The sequence below is a fragment of the Phocoena phocoena genome, chromosome 1, assembly GCF_963924675.1.
Source record: "Phocoena phocoena chromosome 1, mPhoPho1.1, whole genome shotgun sequence".
Lineage (NCBI taxonomy): Eukaryota > Metazoa > Chordata > Mammalia > Artiodactyla > Phocoenidae > Phocoena > Phocoena phocoena.
This window is the reverse complement of record NC_089219.1, coordinates 21,905,189-21,926,552: the sequence shown is the minus strand read 5'-3', so window position 1 is coordinate 21,926,552 and position 21,364 is coordinate 21,905,189.

Genomic DNA, 21,364 nt, shown 5'->3' with positions numbered 1-21,364 from the left:
CCATAGCAGGTGGCCACTTGAACAGAAGGGGAACAACAAGTAGGAACAGGGGGCCAAAGTGGGTGAGATTAGTATTAAATAGGGTGAAAGCAGGGGCAGAAACCAGGTATCCCAGATGAGTCCAGCCAGAAAGGAAAGTAAAGCAAGGGGCTGGGCTGTGGGTTTAGTGTTGCCCATGAAGACAGGTCACAGTTATATGGCATCCCAAGGCTGTGCCAAGACAAATGCTACTAGACATCTGTGCGAGAACATACTGTCTCAAGTATGTTAATCAAAATAGAAAGGCATCCTAGTAGAAGAGTGCTGGACATGGCAGGGTTATGACCATGAGTGGGAATCAGGCAACCAGAAATGTTTAGAGTGGGGGCCATTACAGATAGTACGAGAATGGGTATACACAAGGGCCTAAGTCAGCGGTTCTCAAATGTTTTTATTTCAGGATCCCTTAACACTCCTAAAAATTATTTAGGACCCCCAAAGAACTTTTGTTTATATGGGTTACAGCTATTAATATTTTCTCTTTTAGAAATTAAAACAGAAATTTTAAAAATAAAGAATACACCAGCATGTATTCCAGTTAGCCATCAGAACAATGATGGCATCACTGAGTCTCTGGAAAACACCACACTTTCTGAGAGAATAAGGGTAAAAAAATAAAATGCTGCATTAATATTATTTTTAATTTCACTTACTCCCTGATAGTGGCTCAGAGACCTCCATACTTTAAGAACAACCAGTCCAGATACTATGTAGCCTCTTATATTTGTGTAGTACTGTATAGTTTACAGAACTCTGTGAGTTAGGACTAGTATTCTTATTCCCACTTCAGAGCTTTAAAGCACACTGCCATGGAGCAGGGGAGGAACTAGGCTGTCCTGTCTCTCAAGAGCTAATGCTGAGATGGTACCTTGGGTCCCTTGGTTGCTGTGATGGCACTTTCCAAGCTTCACGTGATTCCCGGGACTTGCTCTCTGGTCTAACACTTGGCTTTCTCTCTACCAGGGACCTGGTCAGGTTCACCCTGTGCCTGGAAAGCTGCAGAGCTGTCTGGGAGGGGCTAAAGGCAAGAACATCAGGCGCTCAGATTTCCATGTGTGGGATTCTAATGTAATCATCAGATGAATATAGAGGGTCTACCTAGAAGGCAGAGATAGTGGGAACTGAGTATTTTAATTTTAATATCATACCTTCTCAGTCAGTTTTCAGCACAGGCAACAGAAATCTTTCTAGGTGTTTAAAGCAGAAAGCAATTAATTTCAGGAAATTGAATGCTTACAAAATCATTGTAAATCACTGAAAATCTGGAGGAGAGAGAATCAGAGGTCAACTCAAAAATCACTCATTTCAAGGACATAGTCATACTCCTCTACAATTAAGATTCAGGGGTCGGAAAGCTAGGATTGGGTAGCTCTCCTTTGGTGGCCACTGTTGCTACAGCTGCCTTCCCAACTCATGGAGCTGGAGACTGGAAATGGAAAGACCTCTGCAGGAAAACCCCATGTCTCCAGTGATGACCCTATTGGCCAGTAGAAATGGCCAAAGTGCAGGAAAATGGTCTCTTCCTCATTTCCACCTTGTAAATCTTACCCAAGTGCATCTAACTGGCAATATCTAGCTTTCATCCAGAATCCTAGCTGGGGTTTCCCTGGTGGCACAGCGGTTGAGAGTCCGCCTGCCGATGCAGGGGATACGGGTTCGTGCCCCGGTCCGAGAAGATCCCACATGCCGCGGAGCGGCTGGGCCCGTGAGCCATGGCCGTTGAGCCTGCGTGTCCGGAGCCTGTGCTCCGCAACGGGAGAGGCCACAACAGTGAGAGGCCTGCGTACCGCAAAAAGCAAGAAATAAAAACAAACAAACAACAAAAAAACAGAAAAAAACCCAACAGAATCCTAGCTGAAAGGGAGCCTGAGAAATGCCATCTTTAACCTTCTCACTTCTGCAATATAAAAAGGCTCACTAGAAGGGAGTGGGAATAGATGTTTAACCCCAACTGAAGCTAGTCAACTCACTAGATTTCTGACTATGGATTGACTGGAATGTGAGCTCCATGCAGGCAGAGGTTTTTGTCTGATTTGTTTTCTGCTGTGTCCTCAGAGCCTAAAATATTACAAACTAGTTGCTAAATAAACGGGTAGATACACATCAAAATGAATGTCTCCTCAGGAGCTCTTCGGGTGAACATCAAAAAGATAACAATAGTGGCAAGAGGTCCAAGTTACTCTGACAGTGTCTGGGGTCTACGTTGCCTTCCTTGAATCTAGATGAGCTTTATGATTGTTTTGACCAGTGGATGGAAGTGATGCTGTGTCAGTTTCCAGGCTGGCCTTAAAAGAAATGCAGCTTCCAGGACATGTCTCTGCCATGTAAAAAGTTCAACTACCCTGATGGACAGACCATGTGGAGAGGCTCTGAGACTACACAGCTAAACCCAGCCTTTCAGGCATTCCCATCAAGTGCCAGGCATATGAGTAAGACTGTGTTGGACCCTCCAGATCAGCCTAGCTGCCAGTTAGAACATTACCAATGAACTCTGATTCATTCCAGATGGAAGAAAGGAATCACCCAAATCAGGCCCACCCAAATTCCTGACTCAAAACTTGTGAGATATTATACAGTGGTTGTTTTAAACCACTGAGTTTTGTTACATAGCAATAGATAACCAGAATACACTTCAAGTGTGATATTAATGAATACAAAGCTGCCTGTGGTAAAGATGCAGAAAACGTTCCATTTATATCTCATGTAGATTTCCAGGGTCATAATTTTAATCCTGTCTGGTGAGATGTACTAGAACACCCTAGTTTTGTTCAAGAATTATTCTCTACAGAGCAACAGATCTTGGGTATTTCCAAATGATACAGATTTGTTGGGGAAAAATATGAATAATAGCAACCGTATGGAAAAGATGTCTGTGGTTAAAGTAAAGATAACATACTCAGGAGACTGGAAATGCTTTGCTCTAAAGACAGCAATGGGGGCTTCCCTGGTGGCACAGTGGTTAAGAATCCACCTGCCAATGCAGGGGACCCGGGTTCCAGCCCTGGTCCGGGAAGATTCCCACATGCCACTGAGCAACTAAGCTGGTGTACCACAACTACTGAGCCTGCACTCTAGAGCCTGCAAGCCACAACTACTGAGCCCACGTGCCACACTACTGAAGCCTGTGCACCTAGAGCCCATGCTCCACAACAAGAGAAGCCACGACAATGAGAAGCCCGCACATCACAAGAGAGAGTAGCCCCCGCTTACCGCAACTAGAGAAAGCCCATGCACAGCAATGAAGACCCAACACAGCCATAAATAAACAAACAAACAAACAAATAAATAAATAAATAGAAAGACAGCAATGAGATTTGGTTCAAGATTGCAGAGTAGAAGGACGTGCTGTCACTCCCTCTTGTGAGTAGAAGGACGTGCTGTCACTCCCTCTTGCGAGAGCACCGGAATCACAACTAACTGCTGAACAATCATCAATAGGAAGACACTGGAACTCACCAAAAAAGATATCGCACATCCAAAGATAAGGAGAAGCCACAATGAGACAGTAGGAGGAAAGCAATTGCAATAAAATCAAATCCCGTAACTGCTGGGTGGGTGACTCACAACTGGAGAACACTTATACCACAGAAGTCCACCCACTGGAGTGAACGTTCTGAGCCCCACGTCAGGCTTCCCAACCTGGGGGACCGGCAATGGGAGGAGGAATTCCTAGAGAATCAGACTTTGAAGAGTAGCAGGATTTGATTGCAGAGCTTCGACAGGACTGGGGGAAACAGAGACTCCACTCTTGGAGGGCGTTCACAAAATAGTGTGCACATCAGGACCTAGAGGAAGGAGCAGTGACCCCATAGGAGACTGAACCAGATGTATCTGCTAGTGTTGGAGGGTTTCCTGCAGAGGTGGGCAGTGGCTGTGTCTCACCGTGAGGACAAGGACACTGGCAGCAGAAGTTCTGGGAAGTACTTCTTGGCATGAGCCCTCCCAGAGTCTGCCATTAGCCCCATGAAAGAGCCCGGGTAGGATCCAGTGTTGGGTCGCCTCAGGCCAAACAACCAACAGGGAGGGAACACAGCCCCACCCAATAGCAGACAAGCAGATTAAGTTTTACTGAGCTCTGCCCACCAGAGCAACAGCCAGCTCTACCCACTACCAGTCCCTCCCATCAGGAAACTTGCATAAGCCTCTTAGATAGCCTCAACCACCAGAGGGAAGACAGCAGAAGGAAGAAGAACTACAGTCCTGCAGCCTGTGGAACAAAAACCACATTCACAGAAATATAGACAAGATGAAAAGGAAGAGGGCTATGTACAAGATTAAGGAACAAGATAAAACCCCAGAAAAACAACTAAATGAAGTGGAGATAGGCAACCTTCCAGAAAAAGAATTCAGAATAATGATAGTGAAGATGATCCAGGACCTCGGAAAAAGAATGGAGGCAAAGATCGAGAAGATGCAAGAAATGTTTAACAAAGACCTAGAACAATTAAAGAACAAACAGAGATGAACAATACAATAATTGAAATGAAAACTACACTAGAAGGAATCAATAGCAGAGTAACTGAGGCAGAAGAACGGATAAGTGACCTGAAAGACAGAATGGTGGAATTCACTGCTGCGGAACAGAATAAAGAAAAAAGATTGAAAAGAAATGAAGACAGCCTAAGAGACCTCTGGGACAATATTAAACACGACAACATTTGCATTATAGGGGTCCTAGAAGGAGAAGAGAGGGAGAAAGTACCCAAGAAAATATTTGAAGAGATTATAGTCGAAAACTACCCTAACATGGGAAAGGAAATAGCCACCCAAGTCCAGGAAGCACAGAGAGTCCCAGGCAGGATAAACCCAAAGAGAAACACACTGAGACACACAGTAATCAAATGGGAAAAAATTAAAGACAAAGAGAAATTATTGAAAGCAATAAGGGAAAGATGACAAATAACATGCAAGGGAACTCCCATAAGGTTAACAGCTGATTTCTCAGCAGAAACTTTACAAGCCAGAAGGGAGAGGCATGATATACTTAAAGTGATGAAAGGGAAGAACCTACAACCAAGATTACTCTACCCTGCAAGGATCTCATTCAGTTTCAATGGAGAAATCAAAAGCTTTACAGACAAGAAAAAGCTAAGAGAATTCAGCACGACCAAACCAGCTCTACAACAAATGCTAAAGGAACTTCTCTAAGTGGGAAACACAAGAGAAGAAAAGGACCTACAAAAAACAAACCCAAAACAATTAAGAAACTGGTCATAGGAACATACATATTGATAATTACCTTAAACGTAAATGGATTAAATGCTCCAACCAAAAGACACAGGCTTGCTGAATGGATACAAAAACAAGATCCATATATACGCTGTCTACAAGAGACCCACTTCAGACCTAGGGACACATACAGACTGAAAATGAGGGGATGGAAAAAGATATTCCGTGTAAATGGAAATCAAAAGAAAGCTGGAGTAGCAATACTCATATCAGATAAAATAGACTTTAAAATAAAGAATGTTACAGGAGACAAGGAAGGACACTACATAATGATCAAGGGATCAATCCAAGAAGAAGATATAACAATTATAAATATATATGCACCCAACATCGGAATACCTCAATACATAAGGCAACTCTTAACAGCTATAAAAGAGAAAATCGACAGTAACACAATAATTATGGGGAACGTTAACACCTCACTTATACCAATGGACAGATCATCCAAAGTGAAAATAAACAAGGAAACAGAAGCTTTAAAAAACACAGTAGACCAGATAGATTTAATTGATATTTATAGGACATTCCATCCAAAAACAGCAGATTACACTTTCTTCTCAAGTGCGCACGGAACATTCTCCAGGATAGGTCACATCTTAGGTCACAAATCAAGCCACAGTAAATTAAGGAAAATTGAAATCATATCAAGTATCTTTTCTGACCATAACACTATGAGTTTAGAAATCAATTACAGGAAAAAAATGTAAAAAACACAAACACATGGAGGCTAAATGATACGTTACTAAATAACCAAGAGATCACTGAAGAAATCAAAGAGGACATTAAAAAATATCTAGGAACAAATGACAATGAAAACACGATGATCCAAAACCAACGAGTTGCAGCAAAACCAGTTCTAAGAGGGAAGTTTTTTTGTTTTTTTTTGTGGTACACAGGCCTCTCACTCTTGTGGTCTCTCCCGTTGCGGAGCACAGGCTCCGGATGCGCAGGCTCAGCAGCCATGGCTCATGGGCCCAGCCGCTCTGCGGCATGTGGGATCTTCCCGGACCGGGGCAGAAACCCGTGTCCCCTGCATCGGCAGGCGAACTCTCAACCACTGCGCCACCAGGGAAGCCCTAAGAGGGAAGTTTATGGCAATACAATCCTACCTCAAGAAACAACAAACATCTCAAATAAACAATCTAACCTTACACCTATAGGACCTAGAGAAAGAAGAACAAAGAAAACCCAAAGTTAGTAGAAGGAAAGAAATTATAAAGATCAGAGCAGAAATAAATGAAATAGAAACAAAGAAAACAATAGCAAAGATCAATAAAACTAAAGGCTGGTTCTTTGAGAGGATAAAAACAATTGATAAACCATTAGCCAGACTCATCAAGAAAAAGAGGGAGAGGACTCAAATCAATAAAATTGGAAATGAAAAAGGAGAAGTTACAACAGGCACTGCAGAAATCCAAAGCATCCTAAGAGATTACTACAGACAACTCTATGCCAATAAAATGGGCAACCTGGAAGAAATGGACAAATTCTTAGAAAGGTATAACCTTCCAAGACTGAACCAGGAAGAAATAGAAAATATGAACAGACCAATCACAAGTAATGAAATTGAAACTGTGATTAAAATCTTCCAACAAACAAAAGTCCAGGACCAGATGGCTTCACAGGTGAATTTTATCAAACGGTTAGAGAAGAGCTAACACCCATCCTTCTCAAACTCTTCCAAAAAATTGCAGAGGAAGGAATACTCCCAAACTCATTCTATGAGGCCACCATCACCCTGATACCAAAACTAGAAAAAGATACTACAAAAAAAGAAAATTACAGACCAATATCACTGATGAGTATAGATGCAAAAATCCTCAACAAAATACTAACAAACAGAATCCAACAACACATTAAAAGGATCATACACCATGATCAAGTGGGATTTGTCCCAGGGACGCAAGGATTCTTCAATATACACAAATCAATCAATGTGATACACCATATTAACAGATTGAAGAATAAAAACAATATGATCATCTCAATAGATGCAGGAAAAGCTTTTGACAAAATTTAACACCCATTAATGATAAAAACTCTCCAGAAAGTGGGCACAGAGGGAACCTACCTCAACATAATAAAGGCCATATGCAACAAACCCACAGCTAACAACATTCACAATGGTGAAAAACTGAAAGCATTTCCTCTAAGATCAGGGACAAGACAAGGACGTCCACTCTTGCCACTATTATTCAACATAGTTTTGAAAGTCCTAGCCACGGCAATCAGAGAAGAAAAAGAAAAAAAGGAATACAAATTGGAAAAGAAGAAGTCAAACTGTCACTGTTTTCAGATGACATGATACTTTACATAGAGAATCCTAAAGATGCCACCAGAAAACTACTAGAGCTAATCAACGAATTTGGTAAAGTTGCAGGATACAAAATTAATGCACAGAAATCTCTTGCATTCCTATACACTAATGATAAAATGTCTGAAAGAGAAATTAAAGAAGCACTCCCATTTACCACTGTAGCAAAAAGAATAAAATACCTAGGAATAAACTTACCTAAGGAGACAAAAGACCTGTATGCAGAAAACTACAAGACACTGATGAAAGAAATTAAAGATGATACACACAGATGGAGAAATATACCATGTTCTTGGATTGGAAGAATCAATATTGTGAAAATGACTATACTACCCAAAGCAATCTACAGATTCAATGCAATCCCTATCAAATTACCAATGACATTTTTTACAGAACTAGAACAAAAAATCTTAAAATTTGTATGGAGACACAAAAGACCCCAAACAGCCAAAGCAGTCTTGAGGGAAAAAAACGGAGTTGGAGGAATCGGACTCCCTGACTTCAGACTATACTACAAAGCTACAGTAGTCAAGACAATGTTGTACTGGCACATAAACTGATATATAGATCAATGGAACAGGAAAGAAAGCCCAGAGATAAACCCACACACCTATGGTCAACTAATCTATGACAAAGTGGCAAGGATATACAATGGAGACAAGACAGTCTCTTCAATAAGTGGTGCTGGGAAAACTGGACAGCTGCATGTAAAAGAATGAAATTAGAACACTCCCTAACAGCATACACAAAAATAAACTCAAAATGGATTAGAGCCCTAAATATAAGACTGGACACTATAAAACTCTTAGAGGAAAACACAGGAAGAACACTCTTTGACATAAATCACAGCAAGATCTTTTTTGATCCACCTCCTAGAGACATGGAAATAAAAACAAAAATAAACAAATGCGACCTAATGAAACTTAAAAGCTTTTGCACAGCAAAGGAAACTACTAACAAGATGAAAAGACAACCCTCAGAATGGGAGAAAATATTTGCAAATGAATCAACAGGCAAAGGTTTTATCTCCAGAACATATAAACAGCTCATGTAGCTCAATATTAAAAAAACAAACAACCCAATCCAAAATGGGCAGAAGACCTAAATAGATATTTTTCCAAAGAAGACATACAGATGGCCAAGAAGCACATGAAAAGCTGCTCAACATCTCTAATTATTAGAGAAATGCAAATCAAAACTACAGTGAGGTACCACCTCACAGCAGTCAGAATGGGCATCATCAGAAAATCTACAAACAACAAATGCTGGAGAGCGTGTGGAGAAAAGGGAACACTCTTGCACTATTTGTGGGAATGTAAATTGATACAGCCACTATGGAGAACAGTATGGAGGTTCCTTAAGAAACTAAAAGTAGAATTACCATATGACCCATCAATCCTACTACCGGGCATATACCCAGAGAAAACCATAATTCAAAAAGACACATACACCCCAATGTTTATTGCAGCACTATTTACAATAGCCAGGTCATGGAAACAAACTAAATGCCCATCTGCAGACGAATGGATACAGAAGATGTGGTCCATATATACAATGGAATATTACTCAGCCATAAAAGGAACGAAATTGGGTCATTTGTAGAGACATTGATGGACCTAGAGACTGTCATACAGAATGAAGTAAGTCTGAAAGAGAAAAACAAATATCGTATGTTAACACATATATGTGGAATCTGAAAAAATGGTACAGATGAACCAGTTTGCAGGACAGAAATTGAGACACAGATGTAGAGAACAAACGTATGGACACCAAGGGGAAAAAGTGGCGGTGGGGGAGGTGGTGTGATGAATTGGGAGATTAGGATTGACACGTATACACTGATATGTATAAAATGGATGACTCATAAGAACCTGCTGTATAAAAAAATAAATAAAATAGAATTCAAAAAAGAAAAAAAAACAGCAATGCTTATTGCACATCTTGAAAATGTGAATTTATTCTACTCCAAAGCCTTCTTACTGGTTTAAATTTCGACAAAACTGTGAAAAAGACTATGATAATGTTCATGCAGGACCGAGTAGGCATAAAGTGACCCACATCTTTATTATATCAATGACTAGATTGCTATAGATTTCTTTTTAAGAGCTAAGTAATTATTGTGGTAAAAGCATATCATAAAATTTACCACCTTTACCATTTTAAGTGTACAGTTCAGTGTACACTTAACAGTAGTGTTAAGTATATTGACATCTTTGTGAAACAGGTCTCCTAAGTCTTTTTATCTTACAGAATTGAAACTCTCTACCCATTACACAATTCCCCTTTGTTCTCTCCCTCCAGCCACTGGTATATTTATTTTTTTTAATGTTTATTTTTATTTATTTATTTTGGCTGCACTGGGTCTTAGTTGCAGCATGTGGACTCTTTAGTTGCAGCATGCGTGCAGGATCTATTTCCCCAACCAGCGATTGAACCTGGCCCCCCTGCATTGGGAGCTCGGAGTCTTACCCATTGGACCACCAGGGAATTCCTCAGCCACTGGTATGTATGACCTCAGATAAGTAGAATCATACAGTATTTGTCTTTTTGTGACTAGCTTATTTTACTTAGCATAATGGCCTAAAGGTTCATCCATATTGTATCATGTGACAGAATTTCCTTCGTTTTTAAGGTTGCATTGTATTCTAAAGTATATTAAAAAATAAAGTATGCATATACCTTATTTTATTTATCCATTTATCTGTCAATGGATATTTGGGTTGCTTCTACCTTTTGGCTATCGTGAATAGTGCTGCTATAAACATGGGTGTGCAAATATCATTTTGAGACTGTGTTTTCAATTCTTTTGGCTATATATTCAGAAGTGGGATTGCTGGTCATATGGTAGTTTGATTTTGAATTTTTTGAGGAACTGCCCTACTGTTTTCCATAGCAGTTGCACCATTTTACAATCCCATCAACTATCGATTGCTTTAGAGGCTCAACTCTCATGTACATATTAAGATATTGCCTTAAGTACCATAGAGAAGTCAACAGAAACAAAAGCTAGACCATTAGCCTCTCAGATCAATCAGGAGAGTTTAAGTTGATAACTATTACAAAACAGTGATTCATTATGTGTTTTTAATGGAAATATATAATTTAGAGAACTTATTTTTAGATAGCTTTAGTGTAATTAGGCTTGTGTTTTGATTTACGTTTTGGCTTTTGTTTAGAAAGACATGGCCATAATACTTTTGGATTATTTGAATGTTAAAACTTGAATGAAATATTTCAAATCTACAGAAATAATATAGCAAATATCTAAGTAGTTATAACTCGGCTTGAGCAAAACCATATTTTTAGCATATTCCTTTTTTAAAAATAATTAATTAATTAATTTATTTTTTGGCTGCCTTGGGTCTTCGTCGCTGGGTGCGGGCTTTCTCTAGTTGCAGTGAGAGGTGGCTACTCTTCATTGCGGTGCACGGGCTTCTCATTGTGGTGGCTTCTCTTGTCGCAGAGCACGGGATCTAGGCGCGTGGGCTTCAGTAGCTGTGGCACACGCGCTCAGTAGTTGTGTCACACTGGCTCTAGAGCGCAGGCTCAGTAGTTATGGTGCACGGGCTTAGTTGCTCCGTGGGATGTGCCTGGACCAGGGCTCGAACCCGTGTCCCCTGCATTGGCAGGTGGATTCTTAACCACTGCACCACCAGGTAAGTCCCTAGCATATTTCTTGATATCTGTCCCCAGGAGTAGTGCAGTAGGGCAGGAAAAAAACCCCAACAAACATTTCCACTCTTGCTGACCATGACAGCAAGCACAATTGTCTGAAGTCAGAGAAAAGAAACTAGTAAATAAATGAATCCATACTTACTCTTCCTGTAGTTTTTTTTTTTTTTTTTTTTTTTTTTTTGCGGTACGCGGGCCTCTCGCTGTTGTGGCCTCTCCCGTTGCGGAGCACAGGCTCCGGACGCGCAGGCTCAGCAGCCATGGCTCACGGGCCCAGCCGCTTCGCGGCATGCAGGATCTTCCCGGACGGGGGCATGAACCCGTGTCCCCTGCATTGGCAGGCAGACTCTCAACCACTGTGCCACCAGGGAAGCCCTGTTCCTATAGTTTGAGAGGAATCATGGGCTCTGTAGTCTTGCAGACCTGGATTCAAGTCATGGGTTTGCTTCTTGCCAGTTATGTGGCCTTGAGCAAGTTGCTTAACATAACCCTGCCTCAGTTTCCTCATCTCTAAAATGGAGATAATCATAATACTTCCCAAGATTGTTGGGATGATTGAAAGAGAAATATGAGCATTTATATATTTACTGTGTATGGTACGTAACACATAGTGAAGCTTCAGTAAATATTAGTAATTACTTGTTTTGTTTATTGAGCACCTACTATATGCCAACCACTCTTCTAGTGCTGAGAATTTAGCAGTGAACAAGAGAGATATAGACCCCCATGGAGCTTACTTTCTAGTGACAGACGATAAATAAACAAGGTAATTTCAGATAGTGATAGGGACTATGGAGAAAAGATAAGGTATGAGAAGGGGATGGAAGAGCTACTTTAGACGGGAGATGGGGGTCATGGGGGGCCTGCGTGAAGCCTTCAGAACTGAAATTTAACTGAAAGTAGCAGAAGGAATAATTCATTGGAACGTTTGGAGAGGAGTGTTCAAGAGAGCAGAAAGGGTATTTGCTTAGACCCTGAGGCAAGAAAGCTTGGTTTGTACAAGAAGCACAAAGGAGAACAGGATGACTGTACGTGAGGGTAAGGGAGGCTGGAAATGACATCAGAGAGTTGGGAAGGGCAGGCCAAGAAGGGCCTTGTAGACCATAGTAAAGAGCTTGGATTTTATTCTTAAGGGACTGTGAAGACATTGGAGGGTTTTTATTGATAGGAGGTGCAGCATTCTTTGCTCTGGGGAGGTATTTGTGTTCTTTCTTGTAGGTGTGTTTTAGAATTATGTGTATGTGTATGCTTTAGGAAAAACTTTTCTGGGGATACCACATTGGTTACTCATGTGCTCCCCCTGGTGGAGTTGTTGGCTCAGCTTGCATGGTTTTGGATAAGCAAAAGCAAAGTAAATGAGCAATTGATCCTTTTAGTCAACAAGCATTTATTGGGTGCCCTCCACATGCAACGTTCTGTTCTGGTACTGAAATACATCTGGGAACAAAACAGACAAACATGCGTGCCCTCATGGAGCTCACATTCTGGTGGGGGGAGGAAGGGGAGGGAGATGGGGGTGGGGGCAAGATGTTAAACCAAATTCACTAGCAAATTGTTGGACGGGAAAAATGTTATTACAGAAAAATTAAGTGAGGGAACTGGACTAGGAAGTGCAGGGAGGATGGTAATACTTTAATTATTTTTTAAACATCTTTATTGGAGTATAATTGCTTTACAATGGTGTATTAGTTTCTGCTGTATAACGAAGTGAATCAGCTATACATATACATACGTCCCCATATCGCCTCCCTCTTGCGTCTCTCTCCCACCCTCCCTATCCCACCCTTCTAGGTGGTCACAAAGCACTGAGCTGATCTCCCTGTGCTATGCGGCTGCTTCCCACTAGCTATCTATTTTATATTTGGTAGTGTATATATGTCCATGCCACTCTCTCACTTCGTCCCAGCTTACCCTTCTCCCTCCCTGTGTCCTCAAGTCCATTCTCTACGTCTGCATCTTTATTCCTGTCCTGCCCCTAGGTTCTTCAGAACCATTTTTTTTTTAAGATTCCATATATATGTGTTAGCATACGGTATTTGTTTTTCTCTTTCTGACTTACTTCACTCTGTAGGACAGACTCTAAGTCCATCCACCTCACTACAAATAACTCAATTTCGTTTCTTTTTATGGCTGAGTAATATTCCATTGTATATATGTGCCACATCTTCTTTATCTATTCATCTGTTGATGGACACTTAGGTTGCTTCCATGACCTGGCTATTGTAAATAGAGCTGCAATGAACATTGTGGTACATGACTCTTTTTGAATTATGGTTTTCTCAGGGTATATGTCCAGTAGTGGGATTGCTGGGTCATATGGTAATTCTATTTTTAGTTTTTTAAGGAACCTCCATACTGTTCTCCATAGTGGCTGTATCAATTTACTTTCCCACCAACAGTGCAGGAGGGTTCCCTTTTCTCCACACCCTCTCCAGCATTTATTGTTTGTACAGTTTTTGGTGATAGCCATTCTGACCAGTGTGAGGTGATACCTCATTGTAGTTTTGATTTGCATTTCTCTAATGATTAGTGATGTTGAGCATCCTTTCATGTGTTTGTTGGAAATCTGTATATCTTCTTTGGGGAAATGTCTACTTAGGTCTTCTGCCCATTTTTGGATTGGGTTGTTTGCTTTTTGATATTGAACTGCATGAGCTGCTTGCAAATTTTGGAGATGAATCCTTTGTCAGTTGCTTCATTGGCAAATATTTTCTCCCATTCTGAGGGTTGTCTTTTCATCTTGTTTATGTTTTCCTTTGCTGTGCAAAAGCTTTTAAGTTTCATTAGGTCCCATTTGTTTATTTTTGTTTTTATTTCCATGTCTCTAGGAGATGGGTCAAAAAGAATCTTGCTGTGATTTATGTCACAGAGTGTTCTGCCTATGATTTCCTCTAAGAGTTTTATAGTGTCTGGCCTTACATTTAGGTCTTTAATCCATTTTGAGTTTATTTTTGTGGGTAATACTTTAATTTCAAATATAGTGTTAGGAAAGTTCTCATTGAGAGGGTGACATTTGAACCAAGATGTAAAAGAAGTGATAGGGTGAAAGATGCAGTTATCTGGAGGAAGAACATTCTGGGCAGAGGGATCAGCAAGCACAAATACCCTGAGTCTATGTGCAGGTTAGAAGAATAGCAAAGAGGCCAATGTGCCTTGAAAAGAGGGTTAATGGAAAGAGTAGGAGATGAGGTTATTTGTACTGGAGGGTGTCAAGTCTTGAGGGTCCTCTAGGCTTATGCAGGATTCTGGTTTTCACTTTGAAATAGGAATCCACTGGAGGAGGGACCTGATCTGATTAAGGTTTTAACAGGAGCCCACTGCTGCTGTGTTAATAGACCCTGGAAGGGCAAGTGTATAAAAACAGCAAACAGCCACACATTAACTGTGGCTTATACCAACAGAGGCAGTAAATAGTCATAATCTGGACAGATTTTAAAGGTAGATCCTGCAGAATTTGCTGATGATTTAAATGTATGGTGTCAGAGACAGGAGTCAAGGATCTCGGTAAATGATATTGCTTAGTAAATTGTCATAGGAAAAGGTGATCAAAGAAGATACAGCCAAAAAAGGTAGGAAAAAAACGTACTTTAGAGGTGTATCAACTAATAGTGTTTATTTTTTCTGGATTTTGTGTTATTCATGAAATTTTTAAAACTTGTGATTTCTTTGCTAACACTAAAGATTCATTTTTAGACCTAATATTGTATTTGTAATTGTGGGTTTACTTAAAGAGAGCCCCCGAATTGAATAAACTTCAGGCCCCCACAAAACCTTAATTCAACCCTGCTCCTTTTCCATATTGGGGTGGTAATTTAACGTTAACGAAGCATTTAAAAACCTTGTTTCTGATAAAATTATTACATAAAATATTGTGCACGAAATAGAAGTTAACTGGAAGCTCAATACAATATTAGGAATAAACTAATACCGGAATAAAACCATCACCTTGGGCTAGCCTCCCCTCCAAGTGCCTTCCAGAATTTCCTAGCGATTCTTCCTCCCACAGTTTTTCTGAATCTACCAAATACGTCCAACATTTCACTTTCGCTTTAGAGAGACAGGAATTACACGCAACTTAAAACACCTTCCTGAAACATGAGTGCTGAGTATTTTTTTTTTTACCGGTGCTGCTTGGGCCTCAGTGGTACCCAGGCGCCGCGTGAACCAACCTACCCGCCCCAAGCACCACCGAGGGGCCGGGAGGGCCGTAACTAGGGGCGGGGCTCCCGGGACGGCCGAGTGGGCGGGGCCTAGGCGCTTCCCCGCCCCTCCACGTGAGGCCTGACACATGCGCCCAAAGGCTTCTGTTAGAACGAGGTGTGGATTGTGTGATGACCCTGGCCGCCAACTTCCGGTTTCTAGGGATGCGCATCCGGGTCACACTAACGCCGCCGTTTCCTGCAGCCGCTTGGTCCTCCTGTGTGTTTGGACCGGTCCCCATGCCCTGCTGTGGGGTCTCTGCAGCCTTTGGGTGAGTCTCCGCTGCCGACAGGTTCTGAGTGCGGCCGGTCGAGTACAGCCTGTAGAGGGCCGGGTCAAGTGTTGTGTCCCGGTCCCTGTGGGTGGGGGTTCTCTTTGCCTGTCCCTTGTCCCTGCAGTGCTTCCTGAGCTCATTTCATTCCTTCCCCCCGAAGCCGGCCTCGCCTCTTTCCCCTCAGCTGAGCCTGTTTTGTCGCCGCTCACCTCTCGCCTTGCTATTTTTCCTCCGCCTCATCCGCCTTTTAAAAGCCCTGGTTTCTTGCCTTTTCGCCTCAGCGCTTCCCTAAGCCACTGCCCCTCGGTTTTGCCCCTACTCTCACTTTAGCACCTTTCTTCCCCGACCGTTGATCCTGGGATCTTGCTGTTTTTTCACCCAGCAGGACGGCCCACCTCCTCGTTGTGCTCACCCTGCTCCACTGCGAAACTGAGCCTGTCTCTCTCCGGGGTCCTAGGTCCTGGTTCTCCAACTTCCTTCATCCTTGACCCCTACTCCTCCCGGGACGAGTAGGTGACATTTGTGCTTCGCCTGGGGTTCTCCCTCCTTTTCTTCGCTAGAGGAGGCCTTTGCCCAAGCCCGGATCTGGGCAGATTTACCCGGCCTGGGGGAAGTTTTCCTTAAGGCGCTGGGTTAGACTGAACTCTGGTAGTTTCCATGGTTAGGGAACAACAAAGGCGTTCCCAGTTCTTCGCTGGAGCACAGTTTTGGGGGCTTTCGCTAGAGCAGGCTAACAGGTGGCAGGCACTCGGAATTGCTGGTAGATTGGGCTTGTGTCATCTTGTTAATCGACAGGTCATGAGGACGTTCTGTCATTTTCTTGTTCTCTGTCCCAAGAGAATGGATATGCACAGCTGAGGCAAAAATGCGGATGTTCTGGGATGATCAGCTCTTGTTTTCTGCATGGGCTTTACTTACAGGACAGTTGCTATGTTGGAGGACAGAGTTTCTTGGGAGATTATTAGCCCCAGACTTTTAACCTTATTGACAAAAATTTTAGTGTACTGTTACTGAAGAAATTTCTGCTAGAGTTCATTATAGTAATTTCGAAGTAATTTCGAATTTTCTTTAGTTGAACTCAGTGTGCATGTGTATCTTTATCTTTGCTTCTTATACGTTGTTTCTTCATTGTTACTGTATTGACAAGTTTTCTGTTTTTCTTCATAGACCAGACATTACATTACTTTATTACTTAGCATATTCTTCTGACTCTTTTTTTCTTTACTGTTTTCACCGTCTTGAAACCATCTTTTTCTCATTTTGAGACTTCAGTTTCTCGTAAATTTCTTAAATGTCTCTGTAGGCTTTTAGTCATCTCTAAAATGAAGCGATTAGTTTTAATAAGGGTTAGTGTCCTGTTTTCCAAAATTTGTTATCTGAGGTATATTTTGAGACACAGAGTTGGATAATTTTTATTTTTGTCTTTCCAATATTTATGGTGTATTTCTAGCATTTGATTACAAATGTTTTTATGTGATCAGTTTCTGTTCTCATGTAAATTGTGCTCTAAAATTTAGTACTTCAGTGGACAGAATAAATACAGCTTTTAGCATATGCTTTTCTTTTGACTAATAAGTTATAGAAAAGTCTCCCTCGTTATATGAGACATATACATATGCAAACATAGCATAGACCTTGGTGTATTCCAAAATTGGGCTGATCCCTTCAGCTATTTTTAGCAAAGGACTTTGGAGCTTGGCCGTATTAGTCCTAGAAGCCACAGAGAAGGACCCTTCTGGTTGGCTTTCAGGAATTATTTCACTGCTGAGGGAAGCCCTTTTGAAAGCTCCTTACTAGTACTTCCTCGAACCCAGCACCTACATTGGAAACTCTAGCTTCTGTTCATCCTGGCCTCATCATTTCCCAATCTTTAAAAACTAACCCCAATGAATATGGGCTGACTCTTATATTTTCTTACCTCCGGGCTGGTGGACCCTTTTTTTTTTGTACATACATACCCACATTTGGATTGCTGCAAGGCCCTCTTTTAACCTTTTTCATTTCTGAACTTTTTACTTCTTCAGCATGCCTGTTTAAATCTAGATTGATTTCTATAGTTCACAGCTGGAGGGAACCATAAGAGTTCAAACTTATCCCTTTATTTTACAAAATACGGAAATCAGGGTTTAAATTGGTGGTGTTTTCCCCAACGTCATTATTCACAAATAAGTCCTGTTCATGTGTTTAGAGAAATGGGTTTTAGTTCTTTCAAAGCTGTAGGCTGGAGAGCACACTATTGTATTTAGTGGTTCATTTCAATAAATTTATGTCGTAGGAATAAACGTTTTAGGTTAAGAAATCTATGATGCAGAATTTAAAATTCAAGGTTGAAGTCATTTTGCCTTCAAAGAGGGACTCCAGAAAGAAACTGTTGTACAGAAGTAGAAGTTGAAAAGTCTTAGGGAGTCTCTTTCTCTCCCTCTTTTCTTCTAAAATCTCTTTGGCCTATTATGATACAAATTCTGCATAAAAGCTCTTACGTGAAACGAACATCCTGTGGTCTCATTGGAGCAGTTGTATTCATGGTCCTATTGTTTGTACAGAACAGTGATAGACTTTCTAATTACTGAAAAGCCTACACCTCATGCTTAGCTGCCAAAGGAAAAAATATCACTAGAGACAACATAGTGTATGTGTTTTTAAAGCTCAGGAGAGGAATGACTGTCGGTTTTCTATAAAAATTTCTGCTTTAGTTTGGCAAAGTCTTAGTTTGTAGCCCTGATGGCTCAATTTAAAATACATTTATGCGTATTATGCCTGCAGGGTTTTTTTGTTTGATTATTTTTGATTGTTATTTTTTGTCATTTTACTTGCTACTGTACTTTGTTTTACATGCTTTAATTTTTATCCTTGAACCCTAGGATATGTTTTAAGGAAAATGCAGTTTTAAAAATTTAAAATTTTTACAGTGTCCTGGTCATTTGTACCTTGCGGTATGATGGTTTCTGTGATCTGCCTCAGCCATTCCATGACTTCATTCTTTTTGTTTTGTTTACAGACAAAAGTCTCATAGAACTTCTTTTTTGGTAGTTGTCTAAAAGATTTTTGTGTTCTGCATATAATAGCAGGATATTTTAACTTCTTTGTGATTTAAATAGAGGAAGAATAGTTCAGAATTGTTCAACATAGAATATAGTTCAACATAGAAATAGTTCCAAATGTATTTAAGGATATTAAGAATAGTTTTTTTTCCAATACATTCATTTAATTGGTATATACCAAGGGGCCGAATTGTAATATTTATAGTAAAGTGGAAAAATATGTGGATTTTCTATCTGCGGATTAACTTAAAAATACAGGTGCATGTTCTCGTACAGAATATATGGCTTAAGCAAAAACTGCCTTATTATGTTTTATTGGCAGAGAACACAGCAAACAGCAGTGACATGATCATCTTGATGTTTTTATTTGATCCCATTAACCTAAGTCCTAGGGTATCTAATTATTAAATGTAGAAATAGGGTATTTTCTCTATTATTTATAGTATATTAAAACGGATATTTGAAATATGGGCTTCATAAAACTTATCTTTGCTATTTTCCCCTTTTAAATATGTAGTAGTATTTTAAACCAGAAGAGGAACTGTAGATAGTGCTGACTTATTGTAAGTTAATTAACAGATTAGCCCAAGGCGGTCAGCGCTTAATATCTTAAAGATCTTGCTACAGATTGTGTTGGATGCACTTTAACTTATTAGCTTGGTTAATATTTGTACTAGTTAAATTTGTTTTTATTCCCTAGGAAATAAAAACAAATAGTTTTATAGTAGTTAGGAAATAGTAATAATCTTTGTAATACATTCCTTTCAGCAAATTTTTTTATTGGATACCTACTATGTACAGTTATATTACATATGTAGACAGTTCATATGAACTAGGTGACATTATACAAGGCTGACATTTACACTTAGATTCTGAATTTGACTTTATTTGTTTATATCTGAATTAAACTATAAGACTAAACATAACCTGCATCACCAGGGTGTAGGGAAAAAGAAAGACAACATTAGAATGAAAATAAGCTTTATTTAATCCTAAAAAGGTGTCAATTCTTATCAGTACAACGGCATATGATTTTTTTAACTAGATTTTATGATTTTCTATTTTCAAAACACTCAGTGATTTCATTATTTGAGTTTAAGGTTCTTGCATTAATCTGTATCACAGCTTAATTAATATAAATAAAGTCATGTTCTTTATACATACAATTAAATAATTTTCATTTGGGAAACTTTTTCACAACTGAACTATAAAAATCTGTAGTGGTAAAGCAGTAATTTTTTTAAAAAAGCACATTTTGTGTAGCACTTACTCTGTGCCAGGAATTACCAAGTGGCTTACATATAGTATTAACGCTTTAATCCTTACAACACTATGAAGTAAGTACTATATTTATCTCCATTTACAAATGAGAAAACCAAGGCACAGAAGTTACACAATTTGCCCAAAGTAACACAGCTAGTTGTCAGGAGAGGTGGATTTGAACTTAGTTTTTCTAGCTCCAGAGTTCATGACCTTTTTGTACAAAGTTCTACTAGTTTAATGATTTCTTCCTTCATAGGTTAAAACAGTTAAAAAATCCAATTTCTCTGAAACATAGAAGAATACTGCATTTGGTTGGGAACTTTAGAGAGGGGTTTTACCTGGTCCTTTTATAAATGCTGGCTTAAGGCAAATTGCAAACCCTTTACTACCTAGGTTTCTTAGATGGCAAAAACCACATATTAAGAAAGCAAGTAATATCCATGTCCTTCCCTCTTAAAAAAATTATCATATGGAAGTCAATTACTTTTGAGTTATTTGGAGAAAAGGCAGTTTATTTAATAAAATGCATTCTATGTTACTGAAATGTTTATCCCTTGACATTAATTTTTTCCCTTTCTCTGATTTGCAGAATATTAAATAAATTTATGTAATAGTCTTGAACTCTGAAATCTTACTGTCCCCAATATGAATTTAGCAACTTTGAAATATAAAACAAGACTAAAGCTGAAATTTCTGACTTATCTCTAGTCTCATTTCAAGATTTGAAATATTTCAGAATTTAACAACTTTGAAATATAAAACAGAAGACTAAAGCTGAAATTTCTGACTTACCTCTAGTCTCATTTCGAGATTTGTACAAATTAAGTGCATCCATTTCTTTAGGACTAACATGTTTAGAGTAATATATTTAAATTAGTCTTTTTATTTTTACTTTAGAAAAGAGGAGGTGTACTTTCATAAAACAATTCCTTTTTAAATAAAAATGCAAATAATCATTTAGAATATTGTTAATCATATTACTATTACTTTTTTGTACTTTTATTATTTCCAGATTTAAAAATTTTGTTGCATCTCTAAGGGAAGGAGATGATTTTATATCAGTTGAGTGCAGCTTAATGGAAGAGCCTGGGACTTACATGTGATAAGAAGTTATTTTTCTGAGTATTTTTGAATACACTTGAGAATCATGGAATCTGGTTAACAAAAAAACTACCATTGTTTCTAGTCAGAAGTGACACTTGGTTAGGGATACTACTTATTTTCATTCTTATATACTATTAACCCCCCTTTATTAACTCAGACATGTTAATTAAGTGCACTGATTTTTAATAGTAGCTTTTGTCTTGATTTTTTTTTTCTCTGTCAGAAAAG